This window comes from Pleurodeles waltl, chromosome 2_2 (assembly GCF_031143425.1).
Source record: "Pleurodeles waltl isolate 20211129_DDA chromosome 2_2, aPleWal1.hap1.20221129, whole genome shotgun sequence".
NCBI lineage: Eukaryota > Metazoa > Chordata > Amphibia > Caudata > Salamandridae > Pleurodeles > Pleurodeles waltl.
The window spans coordinates 354,380,959-354,405,098 of NC_090439.1; the positions used below are offsets into that span (position 1 = coordinate 354,380,959).

Sequence of the window (24,140 nt, forward strand, 5' to 3'; positions counted from 1 at the left end):
GGAGTTAGTTTATGTCAATGTTTGGATGTTAATGTGGAGATATTCTTAGATACTTTGGTCGGGGCAATGGGTCTTCACGGTTGTGTTCAGTGAAAACTTTAACTGCTTAGGTGCATTTCAACATGTTGATCGTTACCCCATTTGATACCTATGAGGTCAATATGACTGTTTGATTTTTTTCCAGATTGACTTATTTCTGAAGTACTGAGAAGAAGGCAATACTACATTTTTACTATACTTTAGGTGAGCGATAATGAATTAAATACTTACCGAATGAGTAGTTAAGCTCCAATTCGGAGAATGATTCAGATAATTTTATGTATTTTAGGTGCTGAATACCTGGCTACTTTTTGCATGGATAGGTGAGATACTAGATATTCAAATGTGAGGTGAGCTTTGGTGCTATATACTGTATTTCTGTATCATCTTACAAGCTTTTTCTATTCTGATCTGTATACACACTGGCCTTTTCACCATGTATTTTCCTTTGTCAATTGGGTGCTGGTCACAAAATTGAATGTGTTGTGTTGGTTCTTGGCTTTCACCTTGGTGTTTTATTTGGTGATGGTATGAGCACTGGTTACCTTTAAATTAGGTTTTAGTTTATCTACGTTAATATTATAGCCCTGATGAAGTCTGCAGCTATATGTGTACACAGACGAAACAGTGTTGGCTTTGGATGCTGCATTATGGTTCTTCTGTTTTGAAATTTGAAGATTGTGAAGCTCATTTGGAGGATTACTTCTGAACATTTGTGCCAAGTTTGCATTGGAATAAATATTTTCTTGCATGGAAGACATACTTCAGTACTTTACTGTGATGTATTATTGGAGAGCTTGAAATCCTATTTCCTATTTGGCAGACCTTCCCAACTCAAGAAGATGTAGTGGCTCTTCCGTATTTCAACCACTCAAATTTGATGTTGAGTGACTTTCCGTGAATCTGAGGTTTTAATATTGAAAGTATATGTGCCATTCTCTCAGCTACCAATCACCTTTTTCCAGAAAGACTGTATTGCCCTGGGTGGAGGAGAGCATTGAGCACTAGTCCTTGCCCAGGAGGCTGCTCCCCCTTGTAAAAAAATACTCTGTTGTCTAGTGGGTGGATCCCTGCTAAATGTAACTCTCTGTGGGCAACTGCTAAGCAGGGATCCTCTAGGAAGAGACAGCCCTGAAAAAGGGACATTGTCTCCTATCCAGCAGTGCTTCTTTCCCAGTACAGATCAAATGTTAAAGCAGACCGTGCCATTCGCGTGGTGTACTTTCACTTTGTATTTTTGTGATGTCAGCACATTCTGCGGGGTCATGTTACAGCAAGACAAAAAAAATCAAAATTTGGATGCAAGTGGGGCCTCCCTCTTACCTCCTGATTTTGTTTGGAAATGGAAATGCTTTTGGTGATGTCACCACAGGCATTTTCTTTTTTTGTGTAGCTGTCGACACATTTTGACAGCTGCTCTGTAAAGTCAGTGCAGCCGTTGGGAATGTGTTGATTGCCCCACTAAAGCAGTTCAGCCTTTACTTCATGTTTGACCTTGAGAATCCAATCAAGCATGTCTACAAAATTTAAAAAAAACAGTAGAGAAAGTTCAGACCAAGCAAAACAAAAGACTGCGAAGGACAGTGAAAAGACTATATTAAATTACTGTGAGGAAAATATAGACCACAATATCAAGCAGACAACTATTGGGAGCTGAATTACCTTTGGAATGGACAACCTAGATATTCCAAGGAGAGAGAAAAACCTTAGTTTACAAGGAGGGGCTTACAACTGGAAGCAGGGAATCCTTTTGTTTCAGCTTGAAAGTCTAAGATGCCATCTATCATTCACAGCCTGAGCTGCTAGCACCTTGAATCAACTGTGGGAATGGATTCTCCTCCTGGCAAGAAGAACCAGGTTGGTCCTTCATATCAAAGGATTACTCCGCCCTCCTAAGTGCCGACAGCCACAAACAGTAGTTTGACCTTGAGTTCCAGTTTACAGTTAGTGCTGGCCTCGAACTACAGAACCTGGGTCTCTGCAAAAGGGAACACTGGCCCGAAGGGTGATGGGCACTCAGCACGATCTTTCTCAGCTAAGTTGCCACAGTGAGACATGACAGCAGCATCTGCACCTTTACAACCTAGAAAAACACTGCACTATATAGCTGCCACACAGAGACATGACAGCAGTATCTGCACCTTTACAACCTAGAAAAAACTGCACTATATAAGCAATCAGAGGGCTAATCCTCTGAAAAAGGATTCCTCCTGCCATGCGTTTCCCTTTGTGCCCCTCTGTGCTCCATCCTCTCTTTTCCGTATAGAAGCTGCTACTCCTCCCTTTATGCCCTCTTGACATACTGTCCATTTTCAAATCTCTCCTTTAGATGTTTGGCTTAATGACACTTGGACCATTTATAACAAATCACTGAATATGACCATGGTAAAATTGCTTTGGGATTGGTTGAGGTAGAGAAATGATGCAAGCGTCAGAAATCAGGAGCAGGGTATACCTTTCTCATATTCTAATACATATATTTCTGTTTTTATTGAGATCTCACTGGCGGAAACAACATGTTGCTTATACAGATTTCACTTTGAGCCAGTCATTTGTTATGACAGCTATGTGAGTCGTATCAGTGCCTGCTGCTGGAGAGTAATGTCATCATTTTTAAAGTGGGGCTGCTTTGGTACATCCCTCTTGGCTTTATAGTACTTTAGTTCTTCTGAGAAATTGCAGTGGTCACAAAAGAAATGCAGCTACCTAACCACTGTAAAAATAGAATTTCATGGCTAATTTTGTTGCCACGTGGCAAAAATACTTAATTTATGTGAAAGCTGGAAGTAGATATCAGAAGCTCCTCTTGTATCTTTCAAGCCCTCAAAAGAGTATTTGTAGCATTTCTGTTATTTTCCTTATATTCTCAAATAGAAAAATGTATTTAACGTCTTTTAAAGTTGAATACAGAGGCCAAGTAAGTCAGCTCTATATTGATAACACTTATAAATGGAAAGCAGAGCACTAGATGCATTATGTTTTATTCAGATGCAGCAATGTGGCTAACTAAGTGTGTCATGTCTGAATTACAGAAGTTAAGGTAACAAAATTGCCAGGCTGGGGTAATCTTTTGATACAAATATCACTGTGGCTGACATAGCGGTATGAATCTCTAGCCACTCCCAAAGCCTGCGTTGTGCGGCTATCAGATTTGGAGTTGCTCCTGCTGTGACTGACTGCTTTCTTGAGGAAGGGCATAATAGAGGAGAGGGTACTTCAAAAGGAAGTAAACTCCCAACATAAACCTCAAAGACTGAGACCCCAAATCACAGTTGGTGTCTGGAAATGGAGTATAAGGAGTGCTTAAGGCCTCCAAAATTGTCAACTGTCAGGTAGTCAGTCGGGCTGTGCGAGGAAGAGAAGCTGTGAAAGACTGCTGCCTGTGACCAGAACTGGAGACTAAGCTCTGCCAGTCTCCTAGCTGGGTAAGGAGACATCATCCAAGGAATCCAAGACCGCCTGCCTCTGGAGTCTATACCACCAGTGCCTGTCTGCTTGTCAAAACCAGTGTGCCCGGTGAGGAAGAGAGGAGTGCTGGAGGGAGGGAGGTCCAGTTAGACCTCCTGGCGATTAGATCTCTGAAGTAAGGTGTGAGGAGACAGCTTGTACACAGATTGGGATGTAGACTAGGAGCAAAGTGAAGTTGCTGACCCCGTATGCCAGGTGGGGGCCACCGTAAAGACTACTGCTGTGCTGATCTGGCCATATCCATGTATGAAGTGAAGTGGGCGACCCTGTACGCCAGGTGGGGCTGCCATGAAGATAACTGCTGTGCTGATTGGGCTGTAGACAGTCTGTGGAGTAAGGATGGTGACCGTATTTGCCAGGTGAGGTCACTAGAAAAAAGACATGAAGTGTGGCCTGCTCAGGACCATTGTCAGGAAGAGGCTGCCATGGTAACTTGTGCATGACCAAACCCCAACTGAGGGACTGCACCAGGAGCACTGAATTCCCCAACCCCCAACCTGTGGGAAGGATTGAAGGAAATTTAACAAGATTGGAGAAGCATCAAGGACACCCAGCTGCTGCCCTCGTGTTGGTATATAGATACTCCTTTTTTTGAGTTAGGAGCCTGTGTTCAACCCCCTGTATCTACCTCCCCCCAAGAAGCCTTCGACTGCTCAACCTGTGATCCCACTGAGAGGCAAGTGCCGGAGTGGAATTTGGCACAGTTGCTCAGGATCCATAGTAGGTGTTAATTCCAAACGGTACCCAAGTTTGCATTTTGTACAGCCTTGAGACCTTGAAATGAATTCATAGCAAAGTCAGCCTGGTGACCTAGCAATAATATCATATAGTTTCAGTCATTGTTACAGCATCTTGTGTGCCTAGTCCCAGGTTATTCAGCCATGTTACATAAAGGTCAGTTACAGACTGCATTAAACAAACAGCAGTCTCCTGTAGCATTACTGTTTCCTTGCTATTAAGATAGGGTCAGATGCTTACTGTAAGAAAATGGCTCCCTGTTGCAGTTACCCCCCACTTTTTGCCTGATACTGATGCTGACTTGACTGAGAAGTTTGCTGGGACCCTGCTAACCAGACCCCAGCACCAATGTTCTTTCACTTAAAATGTACCATTGTTTCCACAATTGGCACACCCCTGGCACACAGATAAGTCCCTTGTAAAAGGTACCAGTGGTACAAGGACCCTGTGACCAGGGAAGGTCCCTAAGAGTTGCAGCATATGTTGTGCCACCCTAAGGGACCCCTCACCTAACACATGCACACTGCCAGTGCAAATTGTGTGTGTTGGTGAGGAGAAAAAGGCAAAGTCGACATGGCATCCCCCTCAGGATGCCATGCACACAAAATGCTGCCTGTGGCATCGGTAAGTCACCCCTCTAGCAGGCCTTACAGCCCTAAGGCAGGGTGCACTATACCACAGGTGAGGGCATAGCTGCATGAGCAATATGCCCCTACAGTGTCTAAGTCTATTCTTAGACATTGTAAGTACAGTGTGGCCATATTAAGTATATGGTCTGGGAGTTTGTCAAAAACAAACTCCACAGCTCCATAATGGCTACACTGAATACTGGGAAGTTTGGTATCAAACTTCTCAGAATAATAAACCCACACTGATGCCAGTGTTGGATTTATTAAAAAATGCACACAGATTTTACCCAATTGTTCAGTGCAGGACTGACTGGTCTGTGCCAGCCTGCTGCTGAGAGACGAGTTTCTGACCCCATGTGGTAAGGTCCTTTGTGCCCTCTGAGGCCAGAAACAAAGCCTGCTCTGGGTGGAGGTGCTTCACACCTCCCCCCTGTAGGAATTGTAACACCTACTTCGTGTTACAATGCCCCAGGGCACTCCAGCTAGTGGAGATGCTCGCCTCCTGGACACAGCCCCCACTTTTGGCGGCAAGTCCAGGGGAGATGAGAAAAACAAGGAGTCACCCACCAGTCAGGACAGCCCCTAAGGTGTCCTGAGCTGAGGTGACCAATGCCTTTAGAAATCTTCCATCTTGATTTTGGAGGATTCCCCCAATAGGAATAGGGATGTGCCCCCCTCCCCACAGGCAGGAGGCACAAAGAGGGTGTAGCCACCCTCAAGGACAGTAGCCATTGGCTGCTGCCCTCCCAGACCTAAACACACCCCTAAATTCAGTATTTAGGGGCTCCCCAGATTACAGGAAATCAGATTCCTGCAACCTTAACCAGAAGAAGGACTGCTGACCTGAAGCCCTGCAGTGAAGACAGAGACAACAACTGCTTTCGCCCCAGCCCTACCTACCTGTCTCCCAACTTCGAAGAAAACTGCAACAGCGACGCATCCAACAGGGACCAACGACTTCTGAAGCCTCGGAGGACTGCCCTGCAACCAAGGACCAAGAAACTCCTGTGAAAAGTGGTCCTGTTCAACAATCTGCAACTTTCTTGCAACAGAGAAACGACTTTGAAGACTTCACATTTCCCGCCGGAAGCGTGAGACTTTCCACTCTGCACCCGACGCCCCTGGCTCGACCTGCAGAAAACCAACACTACAGGGAGGAGTCCCCGGCGACTGCGAGCCCGTGAGTAGCCAGAGATGACCCCCCTGAGCCCCCACAGTGACGCCTGCAGAGGAAATCCAGAGGCTCCCCCTGACTGCGACTGCCTGTAACAAGGGACCCGACACCTGGAACCAACACTGCACCTGCAGCCCCCAGGACCTAAACGAACCGAACTCCAGTGCAGGAGTGACCCCAGGTGACCCTCTGCCTAGCCCAGGTGGTGGCTACCCCAAGGCGCCCCGCCTGTGCCTGCCTGCATCGTTGAAGAGACCCCCGGGTCTCCTCATTACTTCCTATACAAAACCCAATGCCTGTTTGCACTCTGCACCCGGTGAGGGTGTACTTTCTGTGCCTGCTTGTGTCCCCACCCGGTGCCCTACAAAACCCCTCTGGTGTGCCCCCGAGGACGCGGATACCTACCTCCTAGCAGACTGGAACCGGGGCACCCCTGTTCTCCATTGAAGCCTATGTGTTTTGGGCACCTCTTTGACCTCTGCACCTGACCGGCCCTGAGCTGCTGGTGTGGTAACTTTGGGGTTACCTTGAACCCCAAACGGTGGGCTACTTTGGACCCAACCTTGAGACTTGTAAGTGTTTTACTTACCTGTGAACTTAACCTCTACTTACCTCACTCAGGAACTGTTGATTTTTGCACTGTGTCCACTTTAAAAATAGCTTATTGCCATTTTTGCCAAGACTGTACATGATATTGTGATTATTCAAAGTTCCTAGAGTACCTAAGTGAAATACCTTTCATTTAAAGTATTACTTGTAAATCTTGGACCTGTGATTCTTAAAATAAACTAAGAAACTAAGAAAATATATTTTTCTATATAAAAACCTATTGGCCTGGAGTAAGTCTTTGAGTGTGTGTTCCTCATTTATTGCCTGTGTGTGTACAAAAAATGCTTAACACTACCCTCTGATAAGCCTACTGCTCGACCACACTACCACAAAATAAAGCATTAGTATTATCTCTTTTTGCCACTATCTCACCTCTAAGGGGAACCCTTGGCCTCTGTGCACACTATTTCTTACTTTGGGATAGTATATACAGAGCCAACTTCCTACACTTACACTCTCTAGAAAATTACTAAACACCAGCATCAAACAATGTAATAAGTGGTGCGCTTAAGTATTTCTTTTCAGGATTTTTAATCCACCAATGTGACTGTCAGGCGTTTTCAGGCACTAAAATAAGCCCAACAGAACTAATCATGCAGGGGAACTGAAGCAGAAGGGGTTCCCAGGCAAACCCACTAATGTGCATCCATATGTCACAAATTCCTAATGGCCCCCTCATGGAAACCCTAGCTGACATAGAGGTAAGGTTGGCTGAAGGAATGTCATATAGCTTGTCTCGTTTAACACATACCTACTAAAGAAACCACATGAAACATTCTTCGCCCACCCACTTGATATCTTGTATTGTTGAAAAACAATAAAGAACTAGAAAACGATCATGAATGGGGATGCAAATCTCTGTTTTTAATGGTGGGAAGTTTACAAGAGACACTTGGTAGTTTTTGAGTTTTTTTTGTTTTCTACACTTCTCCCTACAGATCACCCAGTTTCCACACAAACTCTAGACTCCCACTCTTCTTCTGCCATCTTAAAAAAAAACATGCATCTTTCTCACTTGTCTTGGTAGCTTATAGAACAGTGGATAATGGCGTCAAATCTTCACTCTGCCTTAGCAGCAGCCAGGTCAAAAGGGGCCAATAAATAAGCCCAGGGTTCTGGAATGGGACAACCGGAGCTCCATTGACAGTTCTGTCAAGGGCCCTAGTGCAAGGGAAGGAATGGGCACGCTGGTAGCAGTTTGAACTGTGAAATACAGCAATATTTAGGGTTCAGTGAGTCCCTCAGACCCCTGTGCCCGCTGCACCAATTGCAGCTATGCCTTTGCCCCAGTTACCCACATGTAGGATAGGACTCACTGTCAGGCCAAACTAGTTTTCCAGACAGAGCGGGACAACTTGAAAGTATGTGTTAGTTTTCTAGGTGGTTGGGAGAATCCCAAGTATGAGAGTTGGTTCAGAGCCCAGTTCTTTGGCGCTCCTACTGCTTTGTTGATTACATGACATTTCCTTGTAGCTTGAGATCTTTCTCTTCATGTCTGCATTAATTGAGAGATCCACCAAGAGTGACAGGAGAGTTAACGTGCTGTTTCTATGTAGTCCTTGAGTCCTTTCTCATTTCAAGCCCAGATTTCTGTAAGATTAGTGGAGGGAAAGTGTTGTGGCATGGAACGCGGAATGTAGGGCTCATGGGTGTTTAGGCGGAAGGCGGGCCTCATGGGTAGAATGTGGGTTGGTAGAATGCGGGAGGTGTGCTGGAAGGACGGCGGTTGGTCAAGTACCGGCAGCACGTATTGGAGATGGCTCTGTATTTTACTTGAAATATACGTGAAACTTGCTCCTACCTCGTGTGACATCTTCGATGGGATCACAACATAATTCTGGCGACAAGCGATCTGCCAGGTGCCACCTCAGAACCTACGCACAGTGTTAGTTCTCTCTCCGGAGGCGGACTCGGCACCATTAACGAACCCTTCATCTCCCTTGAAGGTGAGACTTGTTCCAACGCCGCTTTAATATTTCTGTGCCTTCCGGGAAGAAATATCTTTGTGCGGTCTCCTCCGAGGGCTGGTTGCGCGCGGCTCACACCCTCCTCGTGATCTAAACTGGAGCTGCCTCGCGCCATTACACAAGCGCGAGTAAGATGTGCACGCGCACTCTCTCTCTGCCCTCGCTCTTCCCAGCTGGTACGTTAGCAACCAGCGCGTACCATAATAACCTGGACAAGGAAAAGAGACTATTATTGTTAAACACACGTTTCTGTGCCTGCGTCTTGACGGCTGCATTTGGAATACATTTTAGCACATTGACTATCTGTTTTTTTTTTTTCTTTTAAGAAAAAAATGTGAGTGGTCATACATTAAAAATGAATATTATTAATATATATTTTTTTTTGGGACTACTGGTTCATCAACTTTCCAATTCTTGGTTACGATACGTTTGGCTTTCTCAATTCCAGGAAAACGTAGTTTTGGATAAATTTTAGCGAACACTATGCAGTCTGTTTCTGCTCCTCCTCCATTTCTAGAATCACCTGGTGAACCACCTGTGTCTTGGACTCAATGGTTTGATGCTTTTGAAACCTACTTAGGAGCTATAGGAGCATCGAGGTATAGACCAGAGAGGAAAAAGTTTCTATTATTACACTCACTAGGATTTGAAGGCTGAGAGACTTTGAAACACCTTCCTGATGCCGAGGCAGTAGAAGGTGAAGAATTGGACGAATATCAAGAGACGGTAAAAAAACTCATTTTGAGATTCGACAAACAACCGAGTCTTGTGGTATTGCGTCACAAATTCTTCAAGCGGGTCCAGCTACAAAGTGAATCAATTGATGAGTTCGTCAGAGCTCTTCGCAAACTGTGTGCACAATGTCAATTTGGTGCATTCCGTGATCAGATGGTCAGGGATCAACTTATAGGGAATTGTTTTGACAAACACATCCAACAAAGACTTCTTACCATGGGGGATCTGTCGCTTGAAGATGTGATTAAGCAGGCGAAGAGCATTGAACTGGCTCAAGCTTCGCTCAAGGAACTTTCGTCTCAACGCAAGGAAGAAGAGAAAGCTAGTGTTAACGTTGTTTCTTCTCGCAAAGAACTCAAGACCAGCAATAATCAATTTTTCAAACGCAGCAATGTGTGTTTCAGATGTGGGAATTTCCCACATACAAAGGACTCTAAGGGTTGTCCTGCTAGGAATGTGGTGTGTCACAAATGCGGCCGGACAGGCCACTTTGCTAGGGTGTGTCAGATTCCAGGAAACAAGAATGCTAAGATCAGCAGTGTGTCTGATGCTAGTGAGGTGTCTAGTCAATGTTTGGAGAATGAATTCCGTGACATGATTGTGGGGGTTACAGATGAACAAGCTCTTTTGGGAGATCCTGAGGAGTGTGTGGATCTGTATGTGGATATTCGCGTGGGGGGCAAAACGCTCCATCTACTTGTGGATTCCGGTGCACGCATTACAATGATAACCGTAGACCTGTTTAAGAGAACGTGGGGTGCTAGGAAACTGTTTCCACCAGACAGAGCTCCAGTTTCTTATGAGGGAAGGAGGATAGAGCTGGAGGGTTTCATCGAAGATGTGTTGGAATTCAAGGGGCGCAAGATCCAAGGAATGGTGTATGTTGCTGTCAAGGGTCTCAATATATTAGGTTGGTTCCATCAAGGCTTCTTTGGTATGGTACTGAGACCAGGTACCACTGAGCATGTAATGGTAGTCAAAGACCATAGTGGTATGAACTTGTCAGCTCTCCATATGATGTTCCCTAGTGTATTTGAGGAAAAATTAGGATGTATCAAACGTATTAAACATAGTATCAAAATTTTGAAAAACGCCAGACCCATTAAGCACAAATTAAGAGCGATCCCATTCAGCTTGGGGGAGGACCTTAAGTCAGAATTGGAGAAATTACAATCCTCAGGGGTAATTGAGCCTGTTGAATCTAGTTTATGGTTGTCTCCAACTGTTGTCGCTCGCAAACATAGTGGCGAGATGCGTTTGTGTGTTGACTTAAGGAGTCTCAACAAAGAGATTTGGGTCGACTCCTTTCCGTTACCCAGGATCAATGAGTTGCTTGAGAAACTGAGTGGTGCAGTATGGTTCTCAAAAATTGACTTGGCTTCGGCGTATCACCAGTTTGTCTTTGAAGAAGACTCTATACATTATACGGCTTTCAACACACCTTTTGGTTCTTTTCAATTTCGTAGGATGCCTTTTGGTCTTGCGTCGGCCGCCTCCGTTTTCCAACGCATCATGTCGCAACTGCTGAAAGATGTTGAAGGGGTCCTGTGTTTCAGGATGATGTGTTGATTTTTGCCAAACAGTTAATAGAATATGACACAGTACTTAAGCTAGTATTACAGATTTTTGAGGATAATGGGGTGGTTGTAAAAGAGGACAATTGTGAATTTTGGAAAAAAGAAATTGAGTTTTTGGGACATGTTGTTTTGTCAGAAGGAGTCAAACCGAGACCTGGGTTGGTGGATGCTGTTCGCAATTGTCTTCCTCCAAAGAATAAGGACGAGCTACGCTCTTTTATAGGTTTGTGTGAATTTTATTCCAGGTTTATTCCTAATTTCGCCTCCAAAATGAAATGTCTGTCTAATATGTTGAAGAAAAGTGTTGAATTTGGGTGGGACAAGGATTGTCAGGACACGTTTGAGTTGGTTAAATCTGAGATGACCAATGCCAAAGCACTACGTCCATACGATCCAGGATTAATGTGTAACATTATGGTTGATGCTAGTAAGTACGGTTTGGGTGCTGTTCTAGTCCAGGACACAGAACAAGGTGAAGCCACAATCAGTTATGCCTCTAGGGTATTGAGAGAAGCTGAGTTGAACTACTCAGTAATAGAGAATGAGTTGTTGGCTTGTGTCTGGGCAAGCGAAAGGTTTAGGAGTTATATATGGGGCAGAAGGTTTGTTATTGTGACAGATCATAAATTGTTACTTTACATTCTCAGTGGGGATAAAACCAACTATACTACACCACGTGTTGCCCGTCTTACTACTAAATTGTTGCAGTACGATGTGGAGGTTATGTTTTTGCCAGGGAAACTCAATGTGAGAGCGGATTTTCTTTCTAGATTACCTATGGAAGGACTGGATGATTTTGACTCTGAAGAGGATAGAGAGGATTGTTTTGTTGCCACTGTGGATCTTCCAGTGTCCAAGGCCTATAGTAAAACTGATTGGGAGGTGGCCTTTTTGAAGGATCCCATCTTGGCCCAAGTCAGAGAATTTCTTGTCAATGGGTGGCCGAGAGAAAAGAATTTTGTAAAGTTGCGAGTGAAATATAATTAGAAGAGCAGATACTTTTGAGGGGTGAGAGATGTATTCCTCCCCATGATATACGTTCTGGACTGATAAATTTGGCACATGAAGGACACTTTGGAGCGACTATGACCAAAAGGAGGTTAAGGGAGAGTTATTGGTGGCCATCTATGGATAAAGAAGTTGATTTTTTGGTCAAAAGGTGTGTCGTTTGCAATTCTGCGGAAAAGGGGTTGAAAGTACGTACTCCACCTCTGCATCCTATTGAGGTGCCTATAAGACCGTGGTCTAAGGTGGGAATAGACATGATTGGGCCATTGAATTTTCTCCCCCACAATTTACGGTATGCATTTGTTCTCATGGATTATCACAGTAGGTGGCATGAAGTTTGTTTTTGCACTGTCCCATCAGCGACCAACGCTGTTTACTTTCTTAAAGAAGTCTTTATGCGAGAGGGCTTTCCGGAAACCATTATTTCGGACAATGGGGTACAGTTTGTTAATTCAGAGATGGAGGGCTTCTTGAAACAATCTGATATCAGACATTTGAGAAGTTCTTTATATCACCCCCAAACTAATGGCTTGGTCGAAAGGATGAATAGAGTGGTTGGTGATTGTATAAAATGGGCTAAACACAATAATTATGAAATCCTTGAGGCAGTCAGCACCATGTTGTGGGTTTATCATGCCACACCCCATACATTAACCAATGTGTCACCTTTTGAGGCATTAAGAGGTCGTAAACCTACCACCGTCCTGTTCCCGTCTTGGTTAGCAAGTTCTTTGAAAAGCAAAGGATCGTGTGGAAGGAAGAGTGAAGTTGTGTGGGAAAAGGTGAGGTCAGGACAAGAACGCATGAAAAGTAGGTATGATACGATCAAAGCCACCAAGTTGTGTATGGTTTGCCCTGGAGATTTGGTGCGAATAAAAAAAAACATGTCTGTTAAAAAAGGCGATGTTAGGTTTGGAAAACCTGTCCGGGTGAGAAAAGTTGGTGGAAATGCAATTATGGTTGATGATGGTCGCTGGTGGAACTTATCCAATGTAGTAAACCTTTCTGAGAGTTTGGCGTCGAGTGCTTGTGATGAGGGTGACTGCAGCAAGGATGGAGAAAGGGGCTACGGCGGAAGCCCTATGATAAATGTTCAAGGTTCGCATAAATTGAATACACAAAAGTCTGCCTTAGATTGTATGGAAGGATTTCCACGCAGATCTTCTCGGGAAAGATTTTTACCATGGAAATTAAGACATGATCAGTAATATTTTCCAGCTTTAGGTCTTTCTCTCTTTATCTTCTCAGGAGTTCTATTTAAGTTTGTTTCTTACAGTCTTTTGGGTATATTTCATTGTATTATTCTCTGTGTTTTTTTTTGTTTTTGTTTTTTGTTGGGTTCATTCACAAGTTGTGAAAAAAAAAAAAGGGAGAGGTGGTATGCTGTGGCATGGAACGCGGAATGTAAGGCTCGTGGGTGTTTAGGCGGAATGCGGGCCTCGTGGGTAGAATGCGGATTGGTAGAATGCGGGAGGTGCGCTGGGAGGACGGCGGTTGGGCAAGTAACGGCAGTATGTAGAGACCAGTTCATTGGCGCTCCTACTGCTTTATTGATTACATGACATTTCCTTGTAGCTTGAGATCTTTCTCTTCATGTCTGCATTAATTGAGAGATCCACCAAGAGTGACAGGCTAGTTAATGTGCTGTTTCTATGTAGTCATTGAGTCCTTTCTCATTTCAAGCCCAGAAGTCTGAAAGATTCATGGAGGGAAAGGGCATCCATATGCCTCCAATACCATCTTCAGCTGGGACACCCATAGCCTGCCACTATGCATGAGTGCAGAATTAACCTCCATTGTAGTCCATATCATACACAGATTGCCGCACGATCCATGAGCATGCAGGTCATAAACAATGGGTGCAAAGTGCGCACAGGCCTTTTGCAAATTGGCATATGTACTAGGAGTACGCTATCATGCTTCAAGTATTAAAAAATAACTGTTGTGACCCATTTGGCTTCCCGTAAAATCATTCCTTGAAGTTCTAATTGAAGGGTCCCTAAGCACAACCTCAAGTACAGGAGCTCCATTGGGCACACAGGTTAACACTAATACATGGTATAATGCATCATAGCTCCTATTTACAACAAATGACACATTGAACCTCTATTGAGCGTGCTAATTTCTCTTTTGGTTCTTGATAAATCTTGATGAATGGGCTATTATGAACAACACTCTTCCTACATCGGGTCTAGCTAACGTTTGATGGTTTAGTGAGGGGCGACCACAGAATCGTTCAGGTCCTATGTCAAGAACAAAAGTTTATATGACACTGAGAACAGAAACAGTGCAAAGAATTTCTTGCTCTCAGGGATATATGATGGTATACAAATCTTGATAAATATGTAGCCTATTGGTGGGAAGAGGGAAATGAAAGAATTTCAGTTTTTGTATAGCAAGACCAGCGTTCTGTAAATTTAAGTATTCTTTGTATGATGACCTAAATAGTGATGTGTACACTCTGTTGACAAGGGTAAGGACACATGTGGCTACTATAGTTCCCTATGCCAGACCTTGCTGACTTTCTTTTTATAGCTCCAAATATTTTGTTATTGCGTTTAATGTTTTTATTTAACCTAAACAATAAAAGCATTCAACTGAATAGAACTGTGAGTACTGAAAACTATTTAGCTATTATTATTGAGCCAGTATCCAATACTGTGTCAAAGCCCTGAAAGACTGTAGTGCCTCAAAATATTTCACAAAACAGGGCAGAAATATTACTGTTAGAAAGATTAATACAGAAAGTACCATAGCCATATCATGGATGACCTTACACTTAAGTGTGTATATGCGACAAGGACAACTTATATATGCCCACGTGGACCAGGGTCAGTTCACATATTAAACAGTTCTTCTGTGGGAATGTCGGCAAACCCTCCCTTTTGGTTGATGGTTAAAAGTAACCCAGGGTGACTGTGTATTAGTTCAGACAACCCTTCTAGTAACCGCCTAAAATAATGTATTCAACCATTGGGAATAGTACTGTGTCTTGTGTCATGTATGTTGTAAATACAATCATAATCTGAGCATTGCGTTATCTACACTCTAATCACCATTGTCACATCATTGCACATGAATTGGTTCAATGTATTCTTGATAAAAAGTATGGTTTCTCCTGTGCTTATTTTGTAAATTGATGTTGAGTTATAAAGATTTAGACCTTAACCTAGAGTTTAGATCCCTCTATAATAAACATGAGGTTTCCACTTCAATGTGTCCTACTGGACAACTGTATAAGATGAACTTTCCATTAATGCATTATTCTGCGCACGCATGTGTGGCAGGCATCTTTGAATGGCATTTGCTAAAGTGCAACAAAATACATTCAAAGATCGTTATCATAAATGCACACACATCCAAAGTGGCCATTTTGTTATGTTTTACAAATGTGTTCAAATATGGCAACCATGGACACATGCACATTCCCACAGTGATCTAATACAAAAAATTGCAAAATCAATAGGTTCCTGGGCCCCGACCAAGTGTATTTGCCAGTGCTTGTCAGTCCTGCCATGAGCTGCGCAAGTCAAGTTAGGGTAATGCAATTTAATTTCAGGCATTACTGCATGATCGGTGATGTGTCACGCAATCAAGATGAAGAGAAAGCTAAACGGAATATCTCTAATTCCCTGCTTTGTTATGAATCGGCCTACATTTTCAATTAGATGCTAGTCAGTGACACCTAGTGGCAGTCTGCTTGGTTGGTCATAAAAGCTCTTAAGAGTGCTCCTAACTCCTGGGCAAGCACCTGCAAAGTGCATGGGTGGCAAAATAAATCCAATAACTTCTCATTGCGCTGTTCGCTACAGACTAGTAAGTGCCACTAGTACCTTCTCCAGTCCTTATTTAATTTACTTTTAGTGCGTCATGATTATGGGCCTTAGTAAACTTGGCACTAGGTTAGTACCCTTCCATTTCTGGTCTTTTGCAGCACTTCTAAGATTTTAATAGATTTTCTCATTGCTCAAATGGGTGTAAATTCTGATAATTATATGTTTCTCTTGTCTTCACTGCTTGATTTTACTCTGAGAAAGTGGCACTCATAGTTGCCGAACGTCACTCATAATTATACTGAAATTATGAAAATGTCACACATAAACAATCTGAAACCTTGGCAGCTGTGGTTTGTTTACAGTTGAAAGGAGGTAATTGCCAGGTGTTAATAAGTAATTCAGCTCCAGTCAGGGAATGAAGAGGCACAAGAATTTTAAAGTAGATTGTATTGTATTGTAATAGTATTTATATAGCGCTTACTACCCTTGAAAAGACGTCAAATCGCTTTTCGGCGAGTAGCACGTTACTCTGGAAAGCAAAATTAATTAGTGGTGGATTAATACAGAGAAATATGAGTACAGTTATTAGTATTATTAGGAGTTAATTTGAGCAGGGGTTATGTGAGTTTGTTAGTTGGATTGACTAGAGTAATGGAGGGGTAGAGGAGGGAAGAATCCAGCAGTGTTAACTGGGAGTTTATAGTAATAGGATGAGGCTTGGGATGAGTAAAGGAGAGATGGAGGAGGGACGAGTCTGTGGTAAGGGTTAGGGAGATCATAGTAGCAGGAGGGGTTTTGTAAGAGTCAAAGGTGAGATAAATGAGGGTGAATTTAGTAGGGTTGTTTGGGAGATCATGTAGTAACCTGAGGTTTTTGGTGAGCTAGATGAGGTAGAGGATGGAAGAGCGTAGGTAGGGTTATTTTGGAGATGAAAGTAGTAGAACAGGATTGGGATGAGTCAGAGTGGGGTTGGAGGATAGATTGATAGAGACATAGGGTGATGGGGAGGCAGAGTAAAGGTTACAAGAGAATACATTGATATACGTTTTTATTTATTAATTAATTAATATATATATATATATATAAAAGATAATGTTAATATTTTTATTTTTATTTGAATTTTATTAATAGATTTTATTTTATTTATTTTTATTTAATTTTTCTCCAGTACAGTAGGACTAGAGTAATAAATAGATATGTAAATACATAGTAAGGGAATATATGTGCAAGGAATATAATAATGGATATAATAATATGAGAAGAAAAGTAGTATTGTATGAACAGACTTTCAAGATTTGTAATATTTTAAGTTAATTAATAAGTGTACTTTTCTAACATTTATTTATTTTTCCTCAATTTTTGATTAACAAAATGCTCATGATAATAAAACATTTGATCAGTGTGATATAAGAACGAAAGCAGGGATTCATAAGTATCTCATATATCAATTTATATAGGAGCTATTCAATGACCTATGAACATGTTAAGAATAGAATAATATACACATATATATGTATACATATACACACACACACACACATATATATATATATATATATAGACACATGCATACACACATACATTTATATATTTCACCGTGACTAAATATACATTTGTTAAACAGGCTTAAAGAGTATGTGTTTAATTTAGTATGATTATGACATAGTAATGATACATATTTCCTAAAGAACTATACATATCTAGAATATACACATAATCAGATTTTAAGTATTTATCAACACAGGCATATGCAGTCCATTGCTGCTTAGATATGGTGGTTATGAAGGAAAGAGCCAACTCTTGAGTAGTCTTCTGAAGGCTAGATATTCATCTGTAGATCTTATATTTGTGGCTTTACATGTAATAGTAACGTAGTAGCAGAATTCTGAATAAGTTGTAGTTTTTTCATAATAGATAGCGATGATCCATGGCAGAGGCCATTGGCATAATCCAGTTTGGATAGTACAAGAGAGATAGTAGCCTGCACCTTGTGGGGAAATCTGAGGTGGAGGAAGATGCTTTGCAGAGTCTTCCAGGTGATGAAGCTTGATCGTGCTAATTTGTCTATTTGGGCATTCATTGTTAACTTGGAGTCCATTGTAATTCTAAGGTTTTTAACTTCCTTAGATACTTGAGGAGGTGGTCCGAGATCATCAGGCCAGGCACACAGTGGGTCATAATTTTTCCGGTCACTACATGTGAGTATTTCCATTTTGGAAGCATTTAGTTTGAGATGGCTCAAAGTCATCCACTGATCAACGTCTCTGAAGCAACTGAAGATTTGTGAGTTTTCAATGTCTTTGGGGCATTCCAATGTAAGTAATATTTGTGTGTCATCTGCATAGTTGTAGCATGTGAATTGAAAATCATTGATCAATTCTGGTAATGACATCATGTAGATGTTGAAAAACAAAGGCGAGATGATTGATCCTTGGGGGACTCCTGCTTTTGTGAGGTAGGGTTTGGACAAGAAATGGGGAGAACAGATAATATTAGTTCAGTTTTGAAGGTAGGATGTAATCCAGTCGAGAACAGTCCCTTCTATGCGGGCTTTGTGGAGTCTTTGAATTAGGGTGTCATGGTCAACAGTATCAAAGGCAGCTGAGAGGTCCAACAGAAGTAGTGCAGCAACTCCATTGCAGTCGACTGTGTTTTTGAGATTATCCCAGATTGCTAGGAGTGCCGATTCAGTGCCTCTTCCTTTGCGGAATCCAGTTTGGTAGTCTGAAAGAATGGAATTGTTTTCAATGAATCGTGACATCTGAGCGAATGCTGCTCTTTCTATAAGTTTGCCCAGGAAAGATCCATTTGTGATTGGCCTGTAGTTGTTGGAGTCATGTGGGTCTAGTTTTGTTTTCTTTAACAACGGAAGTATGTATGCCTTTTTCAGGTCTTCAGGAAAAATTCCTGTAGTTAAAGAGCTATTGATGATTCTTCTTACAGGTGTGGCAGTAGAAATAGATAAAAGAATGTTCTTGAAGGTGTGAGGGGGACAAGGATCAAAAGGGCAACCTGAAGGCCTTCTTGCTTTGACCAAATTCATAAATTCACCTTATGATATTTGCAACTGCAAAGGATGTTAGGGGTGGTCAGTCTATTTAACATGTGATTTGTTTGGGAGTGATTTTAGAGTTAATATGCCTAAGACATGCTTGTGCAGCTTCTTTTATGCAGTCAGGGGCGTAGCTTGGTCAGTAGGATTGGGAGGGCGGCGCGGGTGACCTTCAGATTTCCCGGCAATCACACTGGCATATAATGTTAAAATACATTGGACAAGAAAGAGCATGAGAGGGGTTTAAGGGACAGCGGAAAGGAAAAGGAATGCTGGTTGGTATGAGTGCTAAATGAAAGAAACACAATATTTTGTAAAATAATCAACATCTTTAGGACTTTCAAAACAGAGATGAGAGAGAAAGTGTGTCTGTTTCTGTCAGTGTGTGCATGCAAAAATCCCAGGGGAAATCCAACAGGCACTTCATCATACCCGACTGAAAGTGCCTGTACCCAACTATTCATCAGAAAAAAACAATTATTAGGGGGGTGTAACACTCCAAACACCCACCCTGAAACTACGCCCCTATGCTCCTGAACTTGAGCATTAACTGTCTGTATCAGACCCCATGTTATGTGTGAAGACGTTCAGCCATGTGTCTTTGTGAGGAGGTTGAAATGTTTGTGTGCTAAAGTCAACAACCTAATATAAAGGTAAGAAATTCTACTTAGTTAAACCAACCAGTGGACTATTACAGTAACAAATGTAGCTATTTTTTCCCTCTATAGGTTGATATAAAAGCAGATTTAGGACATTTTCCACACATGTTACCTCACTGCTGTGCCAATCGTGACAGTGAAAGCTTTCACTCATACCCTTGGCTGCAACAAGACGAGGGCCTAGATTTACAGAGAGTTGGTGCGCTGACGGAGCACCCAAAGCTGCTGATCTCTGCGTTGTTGAGTGAACTGGAGTAAACAGAGCTGCAAAAAATGGACAAAGAAGTGGTACAGTTCTGCTATCTCCCTGTGCGGGTAGATTACCAGCAGCCATGAGGCAATGCAGCCACACTTGCGCTATAGTTCAAGGGTGTCTGCGATGTGCTCGGTATGGTGTTGGTACAGACAGGGGTTGTTTACTGCACAACAATTATGAATTTGGCACAAAGTCATGTAGATATGGAGTTGCATCAATATCCATGTGTAGATGCACAGGAACATTTCGCTTTACTTTTGGATACACGCCAAGGCAAATTAATACTTGTGTTGATTTGTAAATAACAACCTCGATTGTCGCATACAATACTCATTGTTGAAAAAAAGGAAACCGAATAGTTTAATTTTCTTGCCTGCTTAAAAAGTAGGTTTAAAATACTCTAATTTGAAAACATAATCAGAATCCTCTTTCCAGGAGATGAAAAACTAAAATAGGGTAAATGTAATGAGTCTTTTCTTTTTCTGCTATTAGTCCGTGCACAGAAGGTAAACGTTTTGGCATTCAGTTGTACATTCTGTCTCTAAAAAACCCTTGTTTTGGCATCGGCATTAAAGCAGCCTTTGTACGTTTCCAAAACAAATTTTATTTAAATGACTCATCTAGACAGAAACACACTTTGTGAAAGAGCCAGTTTTAATGTCATGTGAAGGAAGGGGCGTTTAATTTGAAAAAACAAGAGTGCAAGAGGGTAGCGTTCGTTCCTCTTAGTAGCCTGCTACCAGTGCTGCCAAATGTCAAGGTTGGTTTTAAAACATTCAAGGTTGCCAAGCCTAAATTTCAACTCAATTTTCCTTTTCCCACCACATATTTTTTTTTTCTTTCTGTCGCACTACTTCAAGTTTATTTTCATCCCTGCTTTTCCTTTAAATGCAGTTTTCGTCTCGTTCGATCACCTCCTTTCTCCCTTTCCAGTCTGACTTGCTCTGGGTCCTTCAGAAAATGTGTTCTGTACCCAACACCTGCATTCACCTCCACAAATTTAGCACTGGCGCGAAGACCATCTACACTCCATATGAAATGCAACTTTCTTTTCAGAGCTGAAAAATTTAATGTATTGCTTTTTTTATGTATGGCTATTTGTTATGGCAAAAAATATTGTTCTATTGCGTGCAAAGAAAGAGGATGTGAATTTCCTGCCTTAGATGTGATAGCAAAGACTTATCTGCCTCGTAACTGAGAGCATCAGTAGCTTAGAATTGGAATAGAATTCCCTGAACTGGTTCCACAGACATACTTGAACAATGTTCTTCAGAAATCAACAGTTGGTGATAGCCAATTAGGTCATGCTATATGCGAGGAGACAGAGGCGCACCTGTTTACTCCAACAGTAAGTCTGACTATAGAGCAGTGGGCCAACCGCAGTAAATATAATTATTCATATTCTGTTGGAGTTGCGTTTATGTGACCTATTGTATACATATGCTCTCTGCCTTTAAATTAGCTAAGTTTTTATGTTAACCATTAACAAAGCATGATGCTCAAGACAGAACCCGTGCAGATGAAGGAACCGAGAGACTTACAGTTTTAGAAAGAGTTGCAAAGGAATTGAAATGTGAAACCGATTATGGATATTGGTGCAATTGTGAGAGTAGGAGAAGTCTACAAGGGTTTTGTAGGCAATCCATTTTTGGTAAATAAAAGCAGTAAAAGGGTGGCAGCTTCTTATAAATCAAAGCAAACTAAGCAGCTATGTAACATACAGTCGTTTCAAGATGGAGGGTATTCAGTTTCTAAGAGACTTGATACTGGAAGGGGATTGGTTGGTGAAACTAGATCTAAAAATAGCATACTCAACGATTGTCATTGCTCAGGAGTCATACATTTCTACAGGTCAAATTGAAGAGCAAACCTTTTGGTGTTCACAGACTTCTTATTGGTCTGTCTTACTCTGTCTTGTCTTTCCTGCTTTACCAAGGTGATGAGGCCTGTGATAGATTTTTAGAGAGAGAGAGGAGTTTACACCTCCTACCATTTTTAGGTGACATTCTTCCCCTGAATCAGAGCAGGTCGGAGTTGGAGGATCATTAGTTACTGACAAGGTCAGCTCTGGCAGTGGCATAAGGAAAACTTATGGGCCCTCCTACAAGGAATCATGATGTGGCCCCTCATAATACCCATTCCCTCAAATTGACTAGCTGAGGGGGCTCCCCTTTATGTCTTGAAGGCTGAGGCCCTGCACACTGCAGGAGCTGCAGGGGTGTCTGATACACATCTGAGACCTGGAGAGTTTGGGTTTCACATTTATCTCGCACAAATCTGTTTTGGTTCCCTGTCAGAGTTTATCCTAGGGCTCAAGCCAAGTGGTCAAGTCTACAATTTTGACCATTAGCATATCTGTGATTGAAAGGGCTTCTCTGCCATTTTCCCACTACTTTTAATCACCTTTAATTTCCTCCAAGAATGTTGCCTCTGCATTTCATAACTACTTTTTATCATACAAAAATCAATGTAAGCTGCAAGAAGGCCCCATTTCAAGTGTGCCAGCACTTCCAGAGCTGCTACAGGGCAATGTTAAGTTGGAGGTCTTAAACATGTGACAGACGGCTGTCTCTGTCATATGATGTGGAACCAAATTTGAGGGAGTTACATAGGGTATGCATTGAGAGAGCAAGTGTAAGCCACTTAATCAAAAGGCATTTAAACCTCCCAGACAAATGATATTTGAAAGCTGAGGCAGTAGGTGAGTGGAAGGAGTAATCAGCAGTGATCATTTGTGAGGATTTGGGTGTACTATATGGTAGGGCTGTGAGCCCTACTGTGCAGTACACACCCAAATACTTTCCTGGGTCCATTCAGGTGTGTTTCCTCAACCTTAAGCTCAACCGTGTATAGCTTTGGCCATGAGCAGTAAGGCTAAGCACAGGAACAATTTGTAAAGCATTTAACAACACCAAACAGCAAAATAAGAAAGTCACACAACATTAAAGAAACAAGACACCACTAGAACAATAGATTAGATGTTTATGAATCTTTAAAGTCTATGATCATCAAAATCCAACGGAGGTTCCGGAGATATAGAATTGCAAAGGAATAAATAAGTGTAGCATCAACCACAAACAAGCACTTGTCAATAAAAACTTAAGGAAGGTTTTCAAAAGTCTGGAAAAGTTAGTTTGGCAAATTGGCCCAAGTTAGGTGACCAAGTCCAGTTGGACAGAGGTCCAGAGGGCAAGAGAGGAAACTTTGGATAGTTACCTGGCCACCAGAGCGTCTTCAGAGCAAGATCCAAACTTTACAGAATGACCGCCATAGATGATAATAGAGTGGTCCTGATGCTGAGGTATTCAGGCTCAGAGATGCTGTGTGGTCCACCGGGGTGAAGTCAGGTTAAGTCCTCTATCCACAGGTGAGTGGGGGGTGACTCTGTCCACAGATTCCAGGGCCCCACCAAGTTCTTTTAGCAGGGTTCCAAGGGCTGCCAATGCAGTCCTTGCACTTTTACAATACAGCTGTTACGGTGCAAATCCTTGATGGAGGCTGGCGCCCCTCTCAGGGGATGAATCCAGTCACAACCAACACTCACATGTCCAGTAGCATGGGTGCACCTTTTGGCTATCTCCAAATTATCTTTGGGGGTGCCTGGCATCCGGTAGCGGCAAGACATCTGCAGTGGCTACCATAGATGCGACTTATCCTCCTTTAGCTTTAATGTACCAAGTGCTGTTCTGGGGTGCTAGCCAACTGACCCTTGGAGTCTCTGCTTCAGACTTGGGTTGGGGATCAGCGTTTCCTCAAGCTAGGCATGTACATCAGGGACCACATTCCACTAGCCCAAAGTGCAGCAGATGCATTCACTCTGACGTTGCAGCTTCTCTTTGTGCACTTTCAACGGGTGCAAATTTGTCTCCTTCTCGTCCTCTTTCCGATTACAGCGAGTACAGAGGGTCAGCTTGCAAGAGGTACCATATTTATCCCAAGAAAGTGCCCTGACAGGACTACGCAGTCACTAGCCAATCGGGTACTGGGTTCCCTCCTACTTAGTGATGAACTTCTTGTGATGTGTGGCATCTATAGCTATCCCAGAATTCTGCATTCAAGATGGCTCGACCCTTCCTTGGTCATGAGGTGCAAAGTGGCCCACCCTAGAGGTCTGACTACCTGGGAACAACACACCAACTGTAAAACTGGTTTGGGGGTGAGTTTCCCCTCACTAGCCCTGTCTCCACATTTTCTAGAGGGACAAAAGACATCCTGCTTAGTGGTGTTGGGCCAGGCAGCCCATCAAAGGTGGCTTCCCCTTTGAATCATGCCTTCAGGCTAATCCCGTGAGCTGCTGCAGCCCTGTCTTAATCCCTGAGCCTGGGAGTCATTCACACCTCTCACCAGGTGGTCAGAAAGCTGTCTGTGCACAGAGTGGTCACTTTTCTAAAAATGACCAGTAACATTAATTTCAACCTGAGCACCAGTTCGCATTTAATGTCATGATTAATTT

At 42.5% G+C, this 24,140-nt stretch overlaps 1 protein-coding gene across 3 annotated transcripts in view; it reads right to left on the bottom strand.

Annotated features, from left to right (window-relative positions):
* LOC138282379 (Y+L amino acid transporter 2-like) overlaps positions 1 to 24,140 on the bottom strand; it is a 588,082-nt gene that overhangs the window by 478,017 nt on the left and 85,925 nt on the right. The window lies entirely within an intron of this gene.